At 38.6% G+C, this 12,536-nt stretch overlaps 1 protein-coding gene across 13 annotated transcripts in view; it reads right to left on the reverse strand.

Moving 5' to 3' along the window:
- CEP57L1 (centrosomal protein 57 like 1) overlaps positions 1 to 12,536 on the reverse strand; it is an 84,378-nt gene that overhangs the window by 65,767 nt on the left and 6,075 nt on the right. For 4 of the 13 annotated variants that reach the window (XM_086317411.1, XM_086317413.1, XM_086317409.1 and 1 more), the window contains exon 2: positions 3,225 to 3,294. The exons of 6 other annotated variants lie outside the window; for them this stretch is intronic. The gene's annotated coding sequence lies outside the window, so the exon portion shown is untranslated. Of the gene's footprint in view, positions 1 to 3,220; positions 3,295 to 12,536 lie in introns of all 13 variants that reach the window. 3 more of the 13 variants (XM_086317405.1, XM_086317414.1, XM_086317406.1) reach the window with 1 other exon arrangement.

Here is a 12,536-nt window from a genome sequence, read left to right on the forward strand (position 1 = left end):
ATACATCATATATATCTGAAAAAAATAAAACAAAAGCACTAATTCAAAAAGATGCATGTATCTCAAGAGAAAAACAAGTATTGTATGATATTACTTACATGTGAAATCTAAAAATTACAACTAGTGAATGTAAGAAAAAATAAACAGCTTCAAGATACAGAGAACAAAATAGTGGTTACTAGCGGGGAGAGGGAACGGGGGAATATCAAGATAGAGGATTAAGAGGTAAACCTATTATGTATAAAATAAACTACAAAGATATATTGTACAACATGGGAAATATAGCCAATATTTTATAATAGTTAATGGAGTATAACCATCAAAAATATGAATCACTATACAGTACACCTGTAACATATAATATTGTACATCAACTATACTTCAATAAAAAAAGAAAATAAATAAATAGATGAGGCGAGCAACAAGCAAATGAAACCAAATGTTAACAAATTTTTCATTCCAGGAGCTAGGTGAAAGGGTTTTATTAATATTATGCTATTCTTATTTTTTGTTTGAAATATTTAGTTTTTAAATGACACAAACTTTTAATAGCTTATCTCTATATATGTATATATTCACATAAAATATGTGGATAAGGAAAACAAGAATAGAAAAAAAAATGAAACCAGCATTGAAATTTGTTTATAAAATTTGTCATAAATTGTGTGTAGCTGCCTAGTGAGTTGATTCACAAATATTTCATTAAGGGCAAAGTGAATATAGATTTTTTAAAAACCATAATTTAAAAAAATCTATTAAAGTATGCCAGAAATACAGGCGATTTAGACACTTAAAACATATTGCAGTAAATTCGGTAGGCTTTCCAATGGCTCAGTGGGTAAAGAACCTGTCTGCCAATGCAGGAGATGCGTGCTCAATCTGTGGGTCAGGAAGATCCTTTGGAGAAAGAAGTGGAAACTCACTCCAGTGTTCTTGCCTGGAAAACCCTATGGACAGAGAAGTCTGGTGGGCTACAGTTCAAAGGGTCACAAAGAGTCAGACACAACTAAGCACGCATGCATACTGCATAGTAAATTTGGTAACATCAGATGAACTAGAGAAAAATACTAAAAGGGAAAAATTTACTAAAATAGTAAATCTGATTTAAGTGGTTCATTCATTCTTGAAAAATAGGAACAAAATAACACAAAAAAGAAAAAGAAATGCTTTTCTAAGAATAGTATGTATGATAATGTTTTAGGAAATAGGTGTTTTAAGGGTGAAAAGAACATAATTCAAATCAGTCTTGTTAAGGGAACAATTCAAATCAATTTTGTTACAGACACCTTAAAAATAAAATCTAAAGATTCAAAATTTAAAAACCTTTATGATCCATCTGGACAACACACACACATACACACCAAGGTACACACATACTAAATAAATGGTTGATAAACTATTTTTCTACAAGCCAAAATTAAAAAAAAAAAAAACACCTAGTATTTGGAAGTAAATCTATTTATGTTACTAAATGATAGATGATTAGGAAAATTTCCTTTAAAAACATAAATTGAAGTCAGTCAAAATATAGAGAGATAATATTTAAGGTTCAGACGGCTTCAATATTTCACAGTATAAAAAGGTGAAAATACTGGAGAGAAACCACAGGTGGGCTTTTGCAAGCCTATATGACTAGGCAAGGGCTTCCCTGGTGGCTCAATGGTAAAGAATCCACCTGCCAATGCAGGAGACATAGGTATGATTCCTGTGTTGGGAAAATCCCCTGGAGAAGATATGTTTAAAACAAGACTGATTTGAATTATGTTCTTTTCACCCTTAAAACACTCCAGTATCCCAGTGACAGAGGAGCCTGGCAGGCTATAGTCCATGGAGTTGCAAAACTTAGCAACTAAACAACAACAACTAGGCAAAGTTGCAAAGAAATCTCAAATGAACAAATAACAGGGGGTTTTGATTGAAGCAAAATATTCCTAATTGTAGGCAGTCTTTCCAAACAATCTGCGCATATACCACTCAGCCAGCTTAACAATATATAACAGTAGAGTACTGAAATGGAGCTGTTAGTCCAGTCTCCTGATTGTTCCAGATAAAGCTCTCCCTGACCCCATCTTTGGGTTGACTTCAAGTCTCTTGCTCAAGGAACACTTTGGAAGAACAAAACTTACATAGTGGTAAAGATTCAGCATATGATTTGTTCTTTCTAAATTTCTGTCACCTTTTAATATTATTGATCAAAATGAATAATTTCAGATCAGAAGGAACTTTATTAATAAAAATATAAGTGCATCAGACACAGATCTTATAAGAAAAAAAAAGTTGCTCAGTTGTGTCTGACTCTTATATCTTTCACCAAAAACACTCTACCTCGAAACATAAACCTGTAGCACAAAACACAAAGCTATAAAACTTCTAGAGGGTAACACAGGAGAAAACCTAGGTGACTTTGAGTTTGGCAATGACTTTTTAGATACAACACCAAAGGCATAATCCATGAAAGAAAAACTGACATGTTTGCCTCTATTAAAATTAAAAACTTCTGCTTTGCAAAAGACACTGGCAAGACAATGAAAAGATGAGCCACAGACTGGGAGAAAGTATTTGAGAAACATATCTGATATAGAACTAGTGTCCAAAATATACAAAGAACTCCTAAAACTCAACAACAAAAAATCAAACCAATCAGTTTTAACACTAATCTTTAAAAAGACCTGAACAGACACTTCACCAAGAAGATATACAGGTGGCAAATGAGCATATTAAAAAATGCTCAATATCATATTTCACTAGGGAATTGCAAATTAAAATGAGATATCGTTATTTACCTACTAGAATGGCTAAAATCCAAAACAATGACAAACACCAAACGCTGAGAAGGATGTAAAGGAAGACGAATTCTCATTCATTGCTGGGGGAATGCAAAATCGAAGAGTCACTTTGGAAAATAGCTGGGAAATTATTACAAAGCTAACCATAAGTGATCATGGTGTGGCCTAGAGCTAGATATCCTGGAGTGTGATGTCAAGTGGGCCTCAGGAACCGTTACTACAAACAAAGCTGGTTCACGTGATGGAATTCCAGCTAAGCTATACCAAATCCTAAAAGATGATGCTGTAAAAAGGCTGCACTCAACATGCCAGCAAATTTGGAAAACTCAGCAGTGGCCACAAGACTGGAAAAGGTCAGTTTTCATTCCAATCCTAAAGAAAGGCAATGCCAAAGAACATTCAAACTACCATACAATTGTGCTCGTTTTACATACTCACAAATAAATGCTCAAAATCCTTCAGGCTAGGCTTAAGCAGTATCGAGAACTCCCAGATGTACAAGCTGGATCTAAGAAAAGGCAGAGGAACCAGAGATTAAATTGCCAACAACCACTGGATCATAGAGTGAAAAAAAGGGGGGGAATTCCAGAAAAACATCTATACCTGCTCCACTGACTACACTAAAACCTTTAACTCTGTGGATCATAACAATCTGGAAAATTCTTAAAGAGATGGGAGTATCAGACCACCTTACCTGTCTCTTGATAAACCTGTATGCAGGTCCAGAAGCAACAGTTAGAACTGGACATAGAGCAACTGACTGGTTCAAAACTGGGAAAAGGAGTACTTCAAGGCTGTATATTGTCACCCTGCTTGTTTAACTTATGTGCAGAGTACATCATGCAAGATGCCAGGCTGGATGAAGCACAAGCTGGAATCAAGATTGCTGGTAGAAATATCAACAACCTCAGATGATACTACTCTAAGGCAGAAAGCAAAGAGGAACTAAAGAACCTCCTGTTGAAGGTGAAAGAGGAGAGTGAAACCACTGGCTTAAAACTCAATATTCAAAAGCTAAGATCATGGCATCCAGTCCCATCGCTTCATGGCAAAAAGATGGGAGAAAAGGGGAAACAGTAACAAATTTTATTTTCTTGGGCTCCAAAATCACTCCAGATAGTGACTTCAGCCATGAAATTAAAAAACACTTGCTCCTTGGAAGAAAAGATATGACATACCTAGAAAGCATATTAAAAAGCAGAGACATCATTTTGCCAACAAATATCTATATAGTCAAAGCTATGGTCTTTTCCAGTTGTCATGTACGGATGTGAGAATCAGATCAGATCAGATCAGTCGCTCAGTCGTGTCCGACTCTTTGTGACCCCATGAATTGCAGCACACCAGGCCTCCCTGTCCATCACCAACTCCCAGAGTTCACTCAGACTCACGTCCATCGAGTCAGTGATGCCATCCAGCCATCTCATCCTCTGTCGTCCCCTTCTCCTCTTGCCCCCAATCCCTCCCAGCATCAGAGTCTTTTCCAATGAGTCAACTCTTCGCATGAGGTGGCCAAAGTACTGGAGTTTTAGCTTTAGCATCATTCCTTCCAAAGAAATCCCAGGGCTGATCTCCTTCAGAATGGACTGGTTGGATCTCCTTGCAGTTCAAGGGACTCTCAAGAGTCTTCTCCAACACCACAGTTCAAAAGCATCAATTCTTCGGCGCTCAGCCGTCTTCACAGTCCAACTCTCACATCCATACATGACCACAGGAAAAACCATAGCCTTGACTAGACGGACCTTTGTTGGCAAAGTAATGTCTCTGCTTTTGAATATGCTATCTAGGTTGGTCATAACTTTCCTTCCAAGGAGTAAGCGTCTTTTAATTTCATGGCTTCAGTCACCATCTGCAGTGATTTTGGAGCCCAGAAAAATAAAGTCTGACACTGTTTCCACTGTTTCCCCATCTATTTCCCGTGAAGTGATGGGACCAGATGCCATGATCTTCGTTTTCTGAATGTTGAGCTTTAAGCCAACTTTTTCACTCTCCACTTTCACTTTCATCAAGAGACTTTTGAGTTCCTCTTCACTTTCTGCCATAAAGGTGGTGTCATCTGCATATCTGAAGTTATTGATATTTCTCCTGGCAATCTTGATTCCAGCTTGTGCTTCTTCCAGTCCAGCATTTCTCATGATGTACTCTGCATATAAGTTAAATAAACAGGGTGACAATACACAGCCTTGACGAACTCCTTTTCCTATTTGGAACCAGTCTGTTGTTCCATGTCCAGTTCTAACTGTTGCTTCCTGACCTGCATACAAATTTCTCAAGAGGCAGATTAGGTGGTCTGGTATTCCCATCTCTTTCAGAATTTTCCACAGTTTATTGTGATCCACACAGTCAAAGGCTTTGGTGAGAATAGGACCATAAAAAAGCCTTAGAACCAAAGAACTGACTTTTTGAATTGTGGTGCTGGAGAAGACTCTTGAGAGTTCCTTGGACAGCAAGGAGATCAAACCAGTCAATGCTAAAGGAAATAAACCCTGAATATTCACCAGAAGGACTGATGCTAGAGCTGAAGTTCCAATACTTTGGCCACCTGATGCAAAGAGCCAATTCATTGGAAAAGACCCTGATGCTGAGAAAGATTGAGGGCAGAAGAAGGAACAACAGAGGATGAGATGGTTGAATGACATCACCTATGCAATGGACATGAGTTTGAACAAACTCCAGGAGATAGTAAAGGACAGGGAAACCTGGCATGCTGCAGTCCATGGGGTTTCAAAGAGTCAAAAATGACTTAGTGACTGAACAAAAATAACAACCGTTAAGATTACCATATAATCTAGCAATCATGCTCCTATTTATCCAAATAAAAACTTATATCCACAAAAAAACCTGCCCAAGTGAAAACTTATGTCCACAAAAACCTGCACAGAATGTTCACAGCATCTTTACTCATGACTGACAAAAACTAGAAGCAACTAAGATGTCCTTCAACAGGCAAATAGATAAACTACAACCACACAATGAAATATTATTCAGTGATAAAAATAAACAAGCTATCAAGCCATGAAAAAAACATGGAGGAGCTTTAAATGTAGTATATTTGCTAAGTGAAAGAAGCCAGTTTGAAAAAGCTACATACTGTATGATTCCAACCACGTGACATTTTGAAACAGCAAAGCTATACAGATAGTATAAAGATCAGTGGTTGCCAGGGGTTCAGGGAGGGAGAAAGTGTTAGTCGTTCAGTCATGCCCGACTCTTTGCAACCCTATGGACTGTAGCCCACCAGGCTCCTCAGTCCATGGGATTCTCCAGGCAAGAATACTGTAGTGGGTTGCCATTCCCTTCTACCAGGGGATCTACCCAAGCCAGGGATTGAACCCAGGTCTCCTGCACTGCAGGAGAGAGAGGGAAGTGTGAAAAGATTGGAGCACAGGGAATTTTTAGGGCAGTGAAAGTATTCTATATGATACTGCAATGACAGATAAATGACATTATGCATTCGTCAAAATCCATAACATGTACAAGTGTGAACCCTAATGCAAATTATGGACTTTGTTAAGAAAAAAAGAAAAAAATATATAGTCCATCTCCCCTCATTTTACAGCCAATGTCTCTGAGGCCCAGAAAGACCAAGAGACTTGCTAAAAATTACACAAAAAAAGAAGAGCTCAGGCCACAGCTGCGATCTGTTTTTATGGATAAAATTCAAAAACTGCACTGTGATGGATATCAGGAGTTGTTAATTCAGCCCTGTTAAAGCTTGAGCTGGGCTACTATTAAAAGTTAAGACCCTTGAGGCTTTCTGACAGTGAGATATTAAACACAATAAGGGTACAAAGGATAAAGAATTCAGCTTAAGTTATGATTCTTTCATTTTAAGCATAACTGTAAAGAAGAGGCTAAACAACTGGAACTGATGAGGTGGCACCTCAAGAAAGTAGAAAGCTTTTCTTTAGGGAAGGCTGAATGAACATCTGAGCTCTAATTTGGTATTTGAGCTCTATACTTAGGACCAAAAAAAAGAAAAGAAAAAAATCTGCAACGAGAAAAAAGTTACCACTAAGTTCTTTATCAGGAGGCAGATAGGTATGGATTCCAATTCTGGGCCTGCCATTTATTAGCTGTGTGTTATGGGGAAAGTTATTTCAACTCTCTGGACTGAGCCATCAGGGAAACCCAAGAATACTGGAGTGAGTAGCCTATCCCTTCTCCAGGGGATCTTCCCAACCCAGGAATCGAACCGGGATCTCCTGCGTTGCAGGTGGATTTTTTACCAGCTGAGCTATCAGGAAAGCCTATGCTGCTGTATACTCATTGCCAAACATAGAGTGTGGCCATACTAGGTTTTCAATAAATACTGAAGTGCTGTTTAGTCACTAAGTCATGTTGACTCTTTTCGACTCCATGGACTATAGCCCACCAGGCTCCTCTGTTCATGGGATTTTCCAGGCAAGAATACCGGAGTGGGTTGCCATTTCCTTCTCCAGGGGATCTTCCCTATCCAGGGATCGAATCCTCGTCAACTGAACAAATGAATGCAAATACTGGGCTTTCATTTTTCCATTCCCCAACAATGAAAAAGGTCACTGATGTAACTGATGAAGGAAAATGGCATTGCTTTCTTTAATAAATAAAACTGAGATCTAAGGTTGACAATGAAAGAAGAATCTCTACACACAGAAGGGCAATTTATGAGTTAAATCCATGAGCTCCAGTTCTTGTCTTCAATATTGACTTTCCCCTTGGAGATCTCATTATCACTGTCCCTCCTCACTGGCTTTGTTGGGAGAAGAGTGTTGCTCTCCTTATAATGCTCGTGCCTTGTTAGATCTATAATTATGACTCCCTTATATATCTTGATACAGCAAAGATAAAGTTATAATATTTAAATAAAACTTTACCAAGGCCAGAAGATAATAAACTAGAAGAAAACACAGACATCAAAACAGAAATCAGGCAGTGAATCTTAAAAGTTAGGATTTTTCTCTCTGGGGCTTTTAGGCCCTATTCTATGATAGTTCCTGATCTACCCACAACTGGTAAATAAGAATCCATGCTTACCATAACCCCTCCTTAAAGACTAAACCTATGAAAGAGAAGCCCAGAAGGATCCAGGGTTACCTATCCCCACCTAGTTAAATCATTTTACCCAAGCTGTGGTTTCCTGATCTGGAACCTACATTTTTGGAAGAGCTGAATAAGAGAAACGTCAGTCCTTTAGGAGAGACTCTCCTATATTCAGAGAGCTGCTATGGTTTTATACTATAGGCCATCCTAAGTCAGTCAATCTTTATCTCAATTCAGCATGCGTGCGTGCTCAGTCACGTCCAACTCTTTGCGACCCTAAGGGATTTTCTATGCAAGAATACCAGAGTGGGTTGCCATTTCCTTCTCCAGGCAATCTTCCTGAGCCAGGGACTGAATCCGCATCTCCTGTGTCTGCTGCATTGCAGGCAGATTCTTTAGCCCTGAGCCACCAGGGAAGCTCAATATTTCTTGAGCTCAATATTGAATATTAATAATTCAATACTGATATGGGAATATATGCCAGATGCATACACTGCAGGATAACAGAGACTGCCTACTGTCAAAGTGAAAGTGAAGTCGCTCAGTCGTGTCCAACTCTTTGCGACCCCATGGACAGTAGCCTATCAGGCTCTGCGGTCCATGGGATTTTCCAGGCAAGAATACTGGAGTGGGCTGCCATTTCCTTCTCCAGGGGATCTTCCCAACCCAGGAATTGAACCCGGGTCTCCTGCATTGCAGACATGCTCTACCGTGTGAACCACTAGGGAAACCTACTGTCAAACCATTCAGTAATTTTAGCTCTCTAGAAATGTTAGTAGCATTCTACAAGTTGACTAGTCATTTCTTCTTGAAATTTGCAAATTCCTGGTTGCCCATTTCTGGGTTATTCTCTTTCTTCTCTGGTGAGTTTCAGACTCTCACTCATGCTTGTGTCATGCTCAGTCATGTCTGACTCCTTGCAACCCCATGGATTGTAGTCTGTCTATGAATACTGGAATGGTTTGCCATTTCCTCCTCCAAGGAAGAGTCAGGGATTGAGCCCATGTCTCCTGTGTCTCCTGCATTGGCAGGCAGATTCTTTACCACTGAGCCACCTGGGAAGCCCAGTTTCAGACTATCCTGGCTCTTATTCTACATTTTCACCATAGCCAATTGAGTTGTTCCCATGGTTAGAGTATAACACGGAATTGATGCTTTTGAACTGTGGTGTTGGAGAAGACTCTTGAGAGCCCCTTGGACTGCAAGGAGATCTAGCCAGTCCATTCTGAAGGAGATCAGCCCTGGGTTTCTTTGGAAGGAATAATGTTAAAGCTGAAACTCCAGTACTTTGGCCACCTCATGCAAAGAGTTGACTCACTGGAAAAGATTCTGATGCTGGGAGGGATTGGGGGCAGGAGGAGAAGGGGATGACAGAGGATGAGATGGCTGGATGGCATCACTGACTCGATGGACGTGAGTCTGAGTGAACTCCGGGAGTTGGTGATGGACAGGGAGGCCTGACGAGCTGCGATTCATGGGGTCACAAAGAGTTGGACATGACTGAGCCACTGAACTGAAACTGAAACACAATGGTTATGAGTAAGCTTTGGATCAACTCTAGCATTTTTTTTTAAGCTATGCAAGGGTAAAATAATATATGTGCAAAGCATTTAAGAGAGTGCCTGAAACACAGAAGCACATAGACATGGTAGGTTAAAAGCAAAATAAAACAAAATATTCTAATAATTTCCAAATATACATCTCTAGCTCAGACCTCACTGCTGAGCTCAAAATGTATCCCCATATGAAACATGGGGCCTATGAAAACTTAGAAATAAGATTACCCTCTGAAGGCTAAACTATCAATCCGTACATAACGGACCAGAGCAGATATATGCAAAGTTGGCCTATACAGACAGAATGGCTCCAAGACTAGAGACTAGGTTACAATATAAATGTTTCAATATATTTAAAGACAGAATGTTTTCATCAAAAAGAAGAGTTGTCAAAGAATGGAAAAAGCAGCCTAGAGAGGCAAAAACTGGAGGCAATCTGAAGTTCTGCTGTAGAGGTTCTCATAGCTTAATGTTACCAAGTGACCACAACATATATCTAATTTCCTTTGTTCCGATTCTAAGCTCCTAAGCAACCTGGTGATTTCTCATATAATTTTCCTACAGAGAAAACCCCTTACTCAGAGAATCAGTATGCTATCTACTTGACAAATATCTCAAAGTATATCAATAATTTGGCATCCTAATAAATTCATCAGTCAAGTGTGTATATGTATCTCACAAACTCTGGTGCACTTACCAAGACTGTGTTTGTAAGTGCACAAGACTTAGGAGCCTTGTATAAAGCCCAGAGATAAATCCATGCACCTATGGACACCTTATCTTTGACAAAGGAGGCAAAAATATACAATGGAGAAAAGACAATCTCTTTAACAAGTGGTGCTAGGAAAACTGGTCAACCACATGTAAAAGAATGAAACTAGAACACTAACAACATACACAAAATAAACACAAAATGGATTAAAGATCTAAATGTAAGACCAGAAACTATAAAACTCTTAGAGGAAAACATAGGCATTATACTCTCTGACATAAATCACAGCAAGATCCTCTATGAACCACCTCCCAGAGTAATGGAAATAAAAACAAAAATAAACAAATGGAACCTAATTAAACTTAAAAGCTTTTGCACAACAAAGGAAATGATAAGCAAGGTGAAAAGGCAGCTTTCAGAATGGGAGAAAATAATAGCAAACGAAACAACTGACAAAGAATTAATCTCCAAAATATACAAGCAGCTCATGCAGCTCAATACTAGAAAAATGAACAACCCAATCAAAAAGTGGACCAAAGAACTAAACAGACATTTCTCCAAAGAAGACATACAGATGGCTAACAAACACATGAAAAGATGCTCAACATCACTCATTATTAAAGAAATGCAAATCAAAACCACTATGAGGTATCATCTCATGCTGGTCAGAATGGCCACCATCAAAAAGTCTACAAATAGTAAATGCTGGAGAGGGTGTGGAGAAAAGGGAACCCTCTTACACTGTTGGTGGGAATTCAAACTGGTACAGCCACTATGGAGAACAGTGTGGAGATTCCTTATAACACTGGAAACAGAAATGCCATACAACCCAACAATCCCATTGCTCAGCATATACACCGAGAAAACCAGAATTGAGAGAGACACATGTACCTCAATGTTCATTGCAGCACTGTTTACAATAGCTATGACATGGAAGCAACCTAGATGTCTTGTCCATTGACAGATGAATGGATAAGGAAGTTGTGGTACATAAACACAATGGAATTTTACTCAGTTATAAAAAAGAACACATTTGAGTCAATTCTAATGAGGTGGATGAACCTGGAACCTAGTATATGGAGTGAAGTAAGGCAGAAAGAGAAACACCAATAGAGTATATTAACGCATATGTATGGAATTTACAAAAACGGTAATGACGATCCTAGGTGCAAGGCAGCAAAAGAGACACAGATGTAAAGAACAGACTTTTGGACTATATGGGAGAAGGCAAGTGTGGGATGATTTCAGAGAATAGCACTGAAACATGTATATTACCATATGTAAAACAGATGGCCAGTGCAAGTTTGATGCATGAAGCAGGGCACTCAAAGCCTGTGCTCTAGGACAACCCAAAGGAATGGGGTGGGGAGGGAGGTGAGAGGGGGGTTCAGGACGGGGGGCCAATGTGCACCTGTAGCTGATTCATGTCAATGTATGGCAAAAACCACCACAATATTATAAAGTAATTACCCTCCAATTAAAATAAATAAATTTATTTTAAAAAAACACTGATCACAGATCAGAATAACAAATATAATAATAATGATTTTAAATACTGCAACAATTACCACAATGTGACAGAGACATGAAGTTAGCAAATGCTGTAGAAAAAATTGTGCCGATGTACTTGCCCAATACAATGTTGGGCAAGTATATAAATGTCCAATTTGTAAAAAAAATAAATAAATAAAAAAGCATTACTTGTGAGGAACAATAAAAACAGGTATACCTGTTTAAAAAAAAAAGACTTAGGAGCCGTGGTTTTTTAATGAATTTCATAGTGAAGGCCTCTTGTTGGAGTACAGCCATTCAGCCTTTTCCTTGACTAGAGTACTGTTCATTTAAAGCAGGAACTCCTCTACATATCCTCTACTTTGTGTTCAGTCATGCCGGACTCTTCGCGAGCTCATGGACTGTAGCCCACCAGGCTTCTCTGTCCATGGAATTTTCCAGAATACTGGAGTGGGTTACCATTTCCTACTCTAGGGGATCTTTCCAACCCAGGGATTGAACCCACATCCCTTGTATCTCCTGCACTGGCAAGAGGATTCTTTTCCACTTAGGGCTACCTGAGAAGCCCCATCCTCTACTCTATACTATAAATACATGTGACTATCTTATAACAGGATGAGATACGTAGGAACATGGTAAAAATTATTACCAAATCCAATTTCAGGAGGGTGAACACTACAATTTACTAGCAATAAAAGTTTGCTCTGTTAAGACTACTTTTCTAAAATGTTGCATTATAAAATACCTTCTTCCATTCATTAATTATCTCATGTTTTTGTGAACAGATAAATATGCAACACCTTTGAAAATTCTGACATTAACATTTTTCTTCCATTCTTTTTTTTTTTAATTTTATTTTATTTTTAAACTTTACATAATTGTATTAGTTTTGCCAAATATCAAAATGAATCCATCACAGGTATACATGTGTTCCCCATCCTAAACCCT

The sequence above is a fragment of the Bos grunniens genome, chromosome 9 (assembly GCF_055505025.1).
Source record: "Bos grunniens cultivar Pamir isolate PY7600 chromosome 9, Bosgru_T2T1.0, whole genome shotgun sequence".
NCBI classification, from domain to species: domain Eukaryota; kingdom Metazoa; phylum Chordata; class Mammalia; order Artiodactyla; family Bovidae; genus Bos; species Bos grunniens.